At 38.2% G+C, this 11,904-nt stretch overlaps 1 protein-coding gene across 1 annotated transcript in view; it reads left to right on the forward strand.

The window, feature by feature from the left end:
* gucy1a2 (guanylate cyclase 1, soluble, alpha 2) overlaps positions 1–11,904 on the forward strand; it is a 53,595-nt gene that overhangs the window by 16,969 nt on the left and 24,722 nt on the right. The window lies entirely within an intron of this gene.

Consider the following 11,904-nt stretch of genomic DNA (forward strand, 5'->3'; position numbering starts at 1 on the left):
TTTGCTAATGTTTTATCACTCTGCTAGCATGATTTAACACTTGGCTAACATGAATTAGCATGTTGTTAGCCTGATTTAACACATCGCTAACATGTTTTGACATGTTAACATAAAAACGGCAGCAAAATGGCAATTCATCACATTGCTAGCATTATTTTACACTTGGTTAACATTAATTAACATTTTGTTAACATTTTATCACATTGCAAGCATTATTTAACACTTGGCTAACATGAATTAGCATATTGATATCATTATTTAACACATTGCTAACATGTTGTTAACATTAATTTACAATTTAGCTACCATTTTTTATCACATTGCTAGCATTATTTAACACTTGGCTAACATGAATTAGCATGTTGTTATCATTATTTAACACATAGCTAACATTAACTGGCATTTTGTTAACATTTTATCACACTGCTAACATGATATAACGTGATGAATTAGTAAGTTGTTAGTTTGATTTAACAAATTGTTAACCAGTTTTAATATTTTGCTGACATTAATTGGCATTTTGCTAATGTTTTATCACCCTGCTAACAGTATTTAACACTTAGCTAACATGAATTAGCATGTTGTTAGCATTGATTTAACACATTGCTAACATGTTGCTAACATTAATTGCCATTTTACTAACATTTTTAACACATTGCTAGCATGATTTAACACTTGGCTAACATGAATTAGCATGTTGTTAACATAATTTAACATTTGGTTAACATGAATTAGCACGTTGTGAGCATGAATTAACATTCATTAGATAAATTAAAAAGAACAGACTCAAAAATGATACATTCACAGTTTGGGCATCATTAGCTCTGATCCAATGGAAAATACCAGACATATGAAGCGATGAGCTGATTGGTTGGGAAAAGTGAGGTTTGTTTTATACTTTGTGTGTCTAATTCTGCCTTTATGTCCTTATGGAAGTTCAGGAGTCATATATTTGGAGTCTACGGTGCACCTATATGGAGGACCAAATTACTCAAAATGAAATAATTAAATAAATAATTAATTCAATTAAACAACAATTAAATGTACCAGTTTATTCTGAAATAATTAAAAAAATAATTTAATAATTAATTTAATAATTAAACAATTAATTTAATTAAATATTAATTCAATAATTAATTTAATAATTAAACAATTAATTTAATTAAATATTAATTAAATAATTAAATAAATAGCTAAATGTATCTATTTATTTTGTAAAATTACATGAAATTGTTTAATATATTTCACAATTACCTCTTCCACACACACTCTTCCAAATAGATACAAATACATTTTTTCATTATTAAATGTGCTTTTTCAAAAATACGTTTTTCATAATAATAGAGGACATTTCACGAATGCCAATCAACAGGCAGTGGGTGGAGCTTGGCGCTGATTGGATAATCCTTTCAGATTGATTACTTTTTTCTGTCTGGGTCTGGCAATTGGCAAAGGGAAATTGGGGAATTGACTGGAAATTACTATGGCGGTAGGAATTGATCAAGATAAAAACGCACTGCCTTAACACAGCCACTCATAGTTTTCAGGTTTTTAGAAAATTCAATAAGGGCAAAATACATTTTCAGTAACAAATAAGAAAAGAGAAGCACCCTTGGTGTTCCGTGATGTCATCACCACACACAGATGGATCTGTCATGTCTGTCAATTCTTCAACTTTAAACCAATCAGTGCCAAGCTCCACCCACTGCCTGTTGATTGGCATCTGTGAAATGTCCTCTATTATTATGAAAAAAATCTTTGGGAAAATTGTGCTTTGGAAATGCATGATTCGTCAAATAAGCGTCATTCGAAAATGCAGCATATTATTATGAAAAACGTCTTTTTGAAAAAGCACATTAAATAATGGAAAAAAAAGAGTTTTAAACATAAAAAATGTGGAAGAGGTAATTGTGAAATATATTAAACAATTTAATGTAATTTAAAATTTAATAAATAGATACATTTATTTATTTATTGATTTAATAATGAAATTAATTAATTAATTAATTAATAATTAAATTATTTCAGAATAAACTGGTACATTTAATTGTTGTTTTATTGAATTCATTATTTATTGAATTATTTCATTTTGAGTAATTTGGTCCTCCATACACCTAAAGGGAAATGGGAGGAAAAATTATATTTGAATACTTTTGTGTTCTCTGGCAAAGGTTTTGTGTTTTACTCAAGAAAACTTAAAGGGGTGGTAAAACACATTCTTTCGAAGGCTTGATTGTGTTTGCGGGGTGCACTTTAACATGTGTTCATGCTTCGTTTAAATTATTTTTTTATTATTTTTCATTTATTTATTTTATTTATTTATTTATTTACAGGGACAGTGCATATTAATAAACATTTCTGTCAATATGTTTTAGCCAGAATTAGCCAAAAGGCTATTTTTCACCTGTAGTCCCTAGACAGATGTCATCATGACATATATTTTACCTTTTATTCTACACTCCCCATCCTTGTAAAAACGGTCTGATGCTTTCCAGGTTCTGTGAAGCCAGTCCCTCAAAAATACGCAATGGGCTCAGATTGGTTATAGCTGGCCGAGTGTGTTGTGATTCACTAACCGCCTAGTGCACCAGTAGTCTGTAAAGATTGCAGATCTATAGCGATCGCTACTGAATGGCTCCATTTGTATTTTTAGAACGATTATAGCCAAATATTTGTCGTAGGAACTATTAACCCAAAACAAACACTATTGGCTTTACTAGCCAAATCAAACACAGAACCATGTTTAGCACGCCTGTAGATAAACAATACATAAAAGCTATTCAGCAAGTTCGCTGTTGCACACATAAAAATAGGGTGTCAAAATTGCACATTTAGGGGTACAACAGTCGCTGGGGCAGAACCCTTAAAAGGACATCTTTGTACCATTTTTACCACAAAACGTTCATAGTAGTACCTTAAGGTACGCATTTGTACTCACAGGCACTAATATGCAGCTTTTAGAAGTAAAAAATGTACAAAGATGTCCTTTTGAGGGTACTGCCCCAGCGACAAGCTGTTGTACCCCTAAAGGTAAAATTTTGACACCCTATTTTACTGTGTGTGAGATTTAAAAAAAGTTTGTAACGTTAGGCGTTTGTTGGGTAACGTGCATTTAACAAACTGGTTTGCAGAGCCAAACAGCGTTGTCATTTTTTTCCTTCCTTGCTACAGCGTACAATTAAATTATGACTTATGAGCGATTAGCATATGGCTTTGTATCAGTAGAAACCCTGGAGTATATTCAAATGATTGTGCCCCCCCCCCCCCACATATCCCCCTGAGACAAGAGATTTTAGAGTTAAGCTTACAAAGGCATGAACTGAAAACGCGTCAGACTGAACTTGCGCTGTGAATGTATGTGTGGATGCGTTTACCTCAGCTCTCATCACGAGAGCTCGTTCAGCTCATTCATCACGGTGTAATCTGACTCCTGCTGCGTTTGTGCTGTGACACTCGCTCGGCGACTCGATCATTATATTGAACACACACGTTCAGTTTTTAATTGTAGTGTCTGTTCTCTAAACTGAACTGATTTTATGAAAATGAACGCGGTAGGAATGTGATCCAGTAAATCCAGTAGCGGTGGCTTTGGGAATGGCCTCGTAGGGCAGCGAAGCATTCTGGGAATTATTGTCTTTCATCCCCATGAGACAAAAATACATTTTCTTTCTTTCCTCAGTCTAGAAGGCACCAAATTCAAAAATAATTTCACATTTCCACTAATGACTCATCCAGATTCATCTTCCCAGCACTGAAGTACCCCTTTAACAATACAAACTATTACAGGAAAACACAAATCAACGAAAAATAAATAATACCTACAGGTTGTGGCCTGTTTTTAAAGTTGGAACTGCTCCATCTTTTAGGACAAGCCGTTGTGCGAATCCTGCATTGAACTCGCGACGATTGTGGAAGCTTTCCTCCGTAAAATGTGCAGCACAAAGAGCGATATTTGGGTAATAATTATGAGGGACTGAGTTAAAAATTAATTTCAACCATTGATCCCTAAGGCCGGCAAGGGGTGGGATGAGTGTCTTGGCTGCGTGGCGTGTCTGTTTTTATTTCGGCTCCCATGGTTTTCTTTTTTTTTTTTATACACAAAATACATAAAACAGTTAACAACCAAGGACAACCCAGGACACACATCTACACATCACAAAGAAGAGAGGGGAAAAAAGAAGGAAAAAAACACGTCTTGATTGCCTCAGTCAGCAAATATAGAAAAATATATTATTGAAAATATTAACATAAATGACAATATACACAGTGTTTTTATAAATCAGATAATTCACCACATGAGAAGAAAAAAACATGTTTGAAGGATTACTGAATATATCATCGTTACACCTCTAAGAGTCTCAAGATAGGTTCCCAAGTGTCTTTAAATCTTTTTTTGTGAGCAAAGTTCACCAAAATGTAACTGTTCCATCTGGATAATATAAAGCATCTCATTTAACCATCTCAGGAAACAAGCGGCATGTGGAGTTTTCCAGTTGAGGAGTATTACTTTTATGGCTGCAATCAAACCTACTGTTAGAGCGTGCTGATGAGTGCGAGGGATAGTATCCATTATATCAGAATAGCCAAAAATAGCCAGGTTGTAGTCAGGTTGAATGTTAATTATGTATGCACTTGAAAACAATTAAAAAATGTTAGACCAGAAATCATACAGAATAGTCGCCTGGGTGCCTTAGCCCAGGCTTAGCCCCGCAGACAAAAAATTTAGGACGGACTGTTTGGTCTGGACTTGATCCATAGAGGAGTAATTATGCTCGCACAGAAACTGACCAATGAGATCATCAGGGCGGGCTTTAGCGGATGACGGACAGATGATCAACAGTACCGTAATCATCACGTCATCAAAGGGGCTTGGGTTATATTTGTTCAAATCCTAAACGGAGAGCTTGTTTGTATCTGCATCACCTTCACTATTTTTCTCAGAAATGATGATCATGTTGGGTAAGTGCTCTGAGTATCATTAAATTATTTTATTTGTTTACAACACCGGCAAAGATCGATTATTCCAGCGTGCGTGCAGACAGGGTTGCCAAGTTTATACAAACAAAACCCGCAACTACTAGCCCTAAACAATAGCTTCTCGGGGGGTTCTTCAGGGGAAAAATGGTGTTTGGGGGGTAAAATGTGTGTTAATTTGGCAAAGGTTGCTGCTAAAATTCTCATGGGTCTATATATCACATAATGGACGCTTCAACCCGCAGACATAGAAAACATAATTTTGCAACAATTGTGCAGTTGAGCTCTGTCTGTTGACATTTGACAATGTGTCGCTCCGCTGCTCTGATTGGTTGTCGGTCTATCCAATTGAGGTCTTTCCTGGTTCGGTTGAAACACGCCCCATAATCACAGCCCAATGGAGCCGTTTCAGACTCATATTCTGACTAGAGTTGAGTATGACCACGTTAGGCTAACAGAATAGGGTAAAACTAAAATAAATGTGCCAATGTCCCCTCTGCCATCTTGCACCTATCACATTGAGAAGATATGGAGGGATATATTTTGTTTAATCTAGTTTTGGAGTAATACATTTGATTTATAACTTTGAAGTGGAGTAATTTATATCTCAAATTTACAGAACAGCTCTTTATTCTCGACAGGCCTTTCGTCCCAGATCTCATCAGACACTTCATCATTCAGCTCAGTAGACCAGGCTACTTTAAGATGATTGGTGTGTAAAGATGTTGCAAAAGCATTAACGGAACAAGAAATCAAATGTCTGGGTTCAGGATTAGAGGATAAAAGATCATGAATGATATGGGTTTCAGGTTTATTTATAAACTGTGGAATATTTTTCTTTACATAATTTTTTAATTTTCAAATAACGGAAGAAATGAGACCGTGGGAGTGCAAACTTACTTTTACTTCCAATGCTTAATTTGAGTTTGTTGATCATGTCCAAACAATTAAATTTAAACAAGTATTTGGGGTTCTTCTGAGTTTTTAGGCCAAGATATGTAAAGAGATCCTCCACTATTTTAAATGCTAAATTGCTGTTCAGAAAGATTTCACTTAAGTTATTCGTTAAGGGCATACATTCACTTTTACTCCAATTTATTGAATATCCTGAAAGTTTACTAAAAGGGTAAAAGGTTGATAAATCTGTCCTCAAATCCAAATCGTTTTAGTGCCTCAAACATATATGGCGATTAAATCTGATCGAAGGCTTTTTGAGGATCTAGTGAAATAAATTCTTGGCTAACTGACGGTCTGCATATAAAATATTTAGTAGTAGGCAGACATTACAAAATGAAAACATTCCTGGAATAAACCCAGTTTGGTCAGGATGTATAATCGTTGAGATGTGTTGTGCTAACCAGGAGGCCAAAATTTAAGTCAATACTTTTTGATCAAAATTTAAGAGGGCAATTGGTCTATAATTTGCTGGCTCGGCCTCAGGTTTTCCTTTTTTCAGAACTACACAAATATTTGCTTTATATAAAGAATCAGGAAGTTTCTTAGCCTAGAAATCTAGACGCACCCTAGCGGCAGCAAATCTAATCTGCCGCGAGTGTCGTCTAGCAACTCTCAATACCCTTCTGAGCTGTATTCGCCAAACTCATGCCGGGCCAATCACTTCGTGTATAGAGTCTGTGGGCGGGGCCATAATGACGACGGCCGAGTTGCCTTTGCGTGCTTCTAGTAAACACAGAAACTTCGCATCTTACTTTCAGCCTTACTTGCCGGCCTTAGGGATCAATGTTTGACATTTATTTTTAACTCAGTCCCTCATAATTATTACCCAAATATCGTTCTCTGTGCTGCACATTTTACGGAGGAAAGCTTCCACAATCGTCGCGAGTTCAATGCAGGATTCGCACAACGGCTTGTCCTAAAAGATGGAGCAAGATATATCTACCCCGAGGATCAGCCACCATGGATGAATGTCGAGAAAGGAAATTTTTACGGAAAAGAATAGCTGCACCTCTAGTTTTGGCATTGATTGAATGGGGCCTGGTAAACTTGAGATATCCATTTGGTCCTGAGTCTGCTGAGTCCAAATGAGCCAATATTTGGCATAGACATTTCATAATGTCTCATTTTCAACATTTGATATGTTATCTATAACTACATTCTATTGGGAATAAAATATACGTTTGTGTGTGTGTGTGTGTGTGTGTGTGTGTGTGTGTGTGTGTGTAAACGAACACCTAAAGGATTATTAGGAACACCTGTTCAATTTCTCATTAATTTGAGCGTGGCATGGTTGTTGGTGCCTGACGGGCCGGTCTGAGTATTTCACAATCTGCTCAATTACTGGGATAAAATTATGTTCGTTCAAATCCTGCTCAGACATGACATAAATCTGTAGCCTACTGTACTTGTTGTAGCCATTAAACAATGTTTTTAATTTATGTTTAAATATTATAGCCTAATATTATTATTTTTATTTCATCTGATTACGACAGGCTATAAGTGCAAAGATCTGAGTGGGTCAGAAATGATTTTGGTGGTTATATTTAGTTTAATATTAAGTTTTGTTTTGTAAAAAGCCTTTCTTTCGTTTTGTACAAATTGTCTCTTAATTTTAATAAAGGTTTCTTCGGTTAATTGCATGTATTTAATAAATAAGAAATAAATAAGTAGACTAGGTCGCGGAAGCCTTCGCTTTCAATGCTCATGAACTGGAGCGTGTCTCAAACAGTTATATTATTCTATTATATGATTTTGAATGAGCAGAAATCTGTATTGATCCGTAGATAAAATAACTGATAAAAACGTTCATCTTTCCAAACTTCCAAACAAAATTTGCACTGGAAAAAGCATCAATGACATTTAACTTTTAATGCTGATAAAGCCATTAAGTTTGGCATAGGGGAAATGCACACAAATGGTCCAATAAACCACGTTGAAACTAGGCTCTTAATCTCCTATTGTTTATTTTTTATAATTTTTTTCAGTTAATGCGGGTTATAAATTTGGCGTAAACAGAAAGAGAGCATGGATCCATCATGGCTTGTTACCACTGTGCAGGCTGGTGGTGGTGGTGTAATGGTGTGGGGGATGTTTTCTTGGCACACTTTAGGCCCCTTAGTGCCAATTGGGCATTGTTTAAATGCCACGGCCTACCTGAGCATTGTTTCTGACCATGTCCATCCCTTTATGAGCACATAGTCCCCATCCTCTGGTGGCTACTTCCAGCAGGATAATGCACCATGTCACAAAGCTCAAATCATTTCAAATTGGTTTCCTGAACATGACAATGAGTTCACTGAACTAAAATGGCCCCCACAGTCTCCAGATCTGAACCCAATAGAGCATCTTTGGGATGTGGTGGAACAGGAGCTTCATGTCCTGGATGTGCATCCCACAAATCTCCATCAACTGCAAGATGCTCTCCTATCAATATGGGCCAACATTTCTAAAGAAGGCTTTCAGCACCTTGTTGAATCAATGCCACGTAGAATTAAGGCAGTTCTGAAGGCGAAAGAGGGTCAAACACAGTATTAGTGTGGTGTTCCTAATGATCCTTTAGGTGAGTGTGTGTGTGTGTGTGTGTGCGCCTGTGTGCGCCTGTGTGTGCCTGTGTGTGTGTGCGTGTGCGTGCGTGCCTGTGTGTGTGTCTGTGTACAGTAATGCAATTAATTTTGTCAGGTTGTGTCTAATGCAACAAGAGGAATAGGGAAGTCAAAATGCATTAAAGCAAATCAAATGTGCAATGATCAGCTTCACTCATAATCCTTTCATTGTCTCGAAGAAAATCCCAGGTGTCCCACTTAAAATGACAACTTTGTGGAAGTGTTTTTGTGTATGCTCATCTTATAAATACCATCATTCTGACATGACTTTTTGGCAATATTCAACAGTACATGCACTAATTATGGAGTTTGCCATCGCTGAAAACTGTTGCCAAACCCGGAGGATTATTCCTAAATCTGTGCAGATTATTATGAAATGATTTGGACAGAGATGCATTTTAAGCTCCGATGTCCTGGAGAGAAGCTTTACCACACACACACACACACACACACACACACACACACACACACACACACACACACACACACACACACACACACAATGCCCCTGCCCCAAACCTACCCATCACACACACACACACACACACACACACACACACACACACACACACACACACACACACACACACACGTTTGTTTTTGTGAATTGTGGGGACATTCCATAGGCGTAATGGGTTTTATACTGTACAAACCGTATTGTCTATCCCCTTACACTGCCCCTGCACACACACACACACACTGCCCCTAAACCTACCCATCACAGGAAACATTCTGCATTTTTACTTTTTCAAAAAAACTCCTCCTGTGTGATTTATAAGCATTTTGAAAAGTGGGGACATGGGGTAATGTCCTGATATGTCACCATTTTCTGTAATACCTGTGTCATACCCATGTTATTATACACATTTTTGTCCTGATATGTCACAAAAACAAGCACACACACACACACACACACACACACACACACACACACACACACACACACACACACACTGCCACTAAACCTACCCATCACAGGAAACATTCTGTATTTTTACTTTCTCAAAAAAACTCCTTCTGTGTGATTTATAAGATTTTAAAAAACCTAAAAATGTCCCCACAAGGACAAGGATTTCGGATATTGCCATCTTTGTGGGGACATTTTGTCCCCATAACGTAGGGATTACACACACACACACACCCCTGTTTGTCACTTTGCCTGATTGTGTTATCCTCGTCACCTGTGTCTTGTGACTTATGGATCCGGCGTTTTGGAAGCATGAATCCGATATTTTCTGAATCCGGGTCCCAAAGTGGATAAATCTGAAAACGGCAATCTTCCATTTTCGTGTGTACAGCGAATCCGTATATTTTCTGAAACGGTGATGTAATCACACTACGTCCAGCACGGTGAAAGAAGGCTTGTTTGAGATGCGCCTTGCCTCGTCTGAAATAAAGGCGAGAGTAGGCGGCTGCAGTGAGGGGAGGAGTCAAAAAACTGCAGGCAAGCCGGACAGTTCTCTCTTCTCGTAGTGGATCAGACACCTGCGAGATCAGCTGCGGATATCGCGGGATTCACACTCGTGCGCTCTGTTGCTGATGAACTGGATGTCATTTAAGTTCTGTTGCTTTTATATGAAAATAAATATTATGAACAAGACACCCAAAGTTTTTGTTATTTATTTCCTCTCGAAAGACCTTTTTATCAAGCATTTTTACTTTAATTACACACAGGTTTTTATATATTTGTATTAAAGGTCCCGTTCTTCGCGATCGCATCTTTCAAACTTTAGTTAGTGTGTAATGTTGCTGATAGAGCATAAATAATACCTGTAAAATTATAAAGCTCAAAGTTCAATGCCAAGCGAGATATTTTATTTAAAAGAAGTTCCCTTTCAAAGCCTACAGCGATCGGCCGGTTTGGACTACACCGCTGCACTTCCTGCTGTGATGACGTCACTAGAACCGTTTGTTGACTAAAGCTCCGCCCACAAGAACACGCAAAATAGGGGGCGTGGTCTCGTTGCTCTCCCACGTGGAGAAGAGCGCGCAGTCAGCGCTTGCATCGCCCCGTTATGGTAAGAGGCGGGAACTTTCCGGGCAAAGTGCACTAAGCTGCTGTCCAATCACAGCGCGGGAAGCGCTGGCCCAATCAGAACTCGTTATGTGTTTCTGAAGGAGGGACTTCATAGAACAAGGAAATCATCAGGCCGTTTTTAGGACAGAGGAAACAGCGCTGTACAGATAAGGCAATTGTGTGAAAAATACTGTGTTTTTTTACACGCGAAACATGAGCTCATGTAATATTGCACACGGTAAACATAATCAAAGCTTCGAAAACACGCGAAGAACGGGACCTTTAAATGACAACAATCACATAACCCACAGAGAGATCGCACTGTCCGAGAGTTTGAGAATATTCACACATAATTTATACACATAAAAACATGATATCAGAGTTTTAAAATCAAATATAAAAAAAAAGAACCATACGTCACGGTTGTTAACCGATAAGCATTAAGCTGTGTCGTCAGCAAGTCGTTTCCCATCATGCTTCAGCTCAGCGCAGTCGGTGGAGAGCAGCTGCGCTCGACTGCAGAATCCGACACATCCGCCTTTCGCTCGCGAGAGTTTTACTTCTCAGAATAACAGCGCCACACACTGGCCTGGCATGCAAACTACATCGTTTTTAGTTGGTTTCGGTAATCTCGTGTGGACGCAGATATTTCTTGAAACGAGGAAAAAAAAAGATCGGATTGGGGAAAGCTCTGGCTTCGTGTGGACGGGGCCTTAGTCTCGCGTGTCTTTGATCAGTTCTGTGCATTTAATGCTGCGTTCCATGCAGGTTTTTGAGCCCATAAATTACGACTTTGTGGTAGCTAGATGTAAACAAAGCATGGCGGACCGTACGGGGTTATGCTCATTTACAATCATTTCTATCGCCAAAGGTGCTTACTCCTTGATTATTGAGAGAAACAGAGGAGAAAAAATTGTGCATAAGGCAAATGAAGCTGTTATACCTTTTATTGATGATATTTGTATATCCATGTGGCAGCCATTGTTGTTTCACCGGCTATGTGACGTCAGAGCTCGTAACTGGGACATTGATCTAGTACGAGTTCACGGGTTTGACGGCCGCTCCAGAGCACTTTCACGGGTAGAAGGTCGGAAATACACGGGGTTACGGGTTGCCTGGAGCGCAGCACCCCCCTGTGTTTAGTCTTGTTTACGTGGTTGTTCTGCCCGTGTTCTTGTATCCTGAGTTCTGTTTTGCCTCAAACCCTGAAATCTGCTGCGATTGGATCCTGTCTCTACTTCCATTGCAACCACTGTGTGGCACATATAGCCCCTTTAATAGTTTGAGTTATTGATAACAGCACTGAACTTGAGATTACGACTTCTGAGGAAAAGATGCAAGTTGCGTTTTATG

The sequence above is a fragment of the Pseudorasbora parva genome, chromosome 8 (assembly GCF_024679245.1).
Source record: "Pseudorasbora parva isolate DD20220531a chromosome 8, ASM2467924v1, whole genome shotgun sequence".
Taxonomy (NCBI): domain Eukaryota; kingdom Metazoa; phylum Chordata; class Actinopteri; order Cypriniformes; family Gobionidae; genus Pseudorasbora; species Pseudorasbora parva.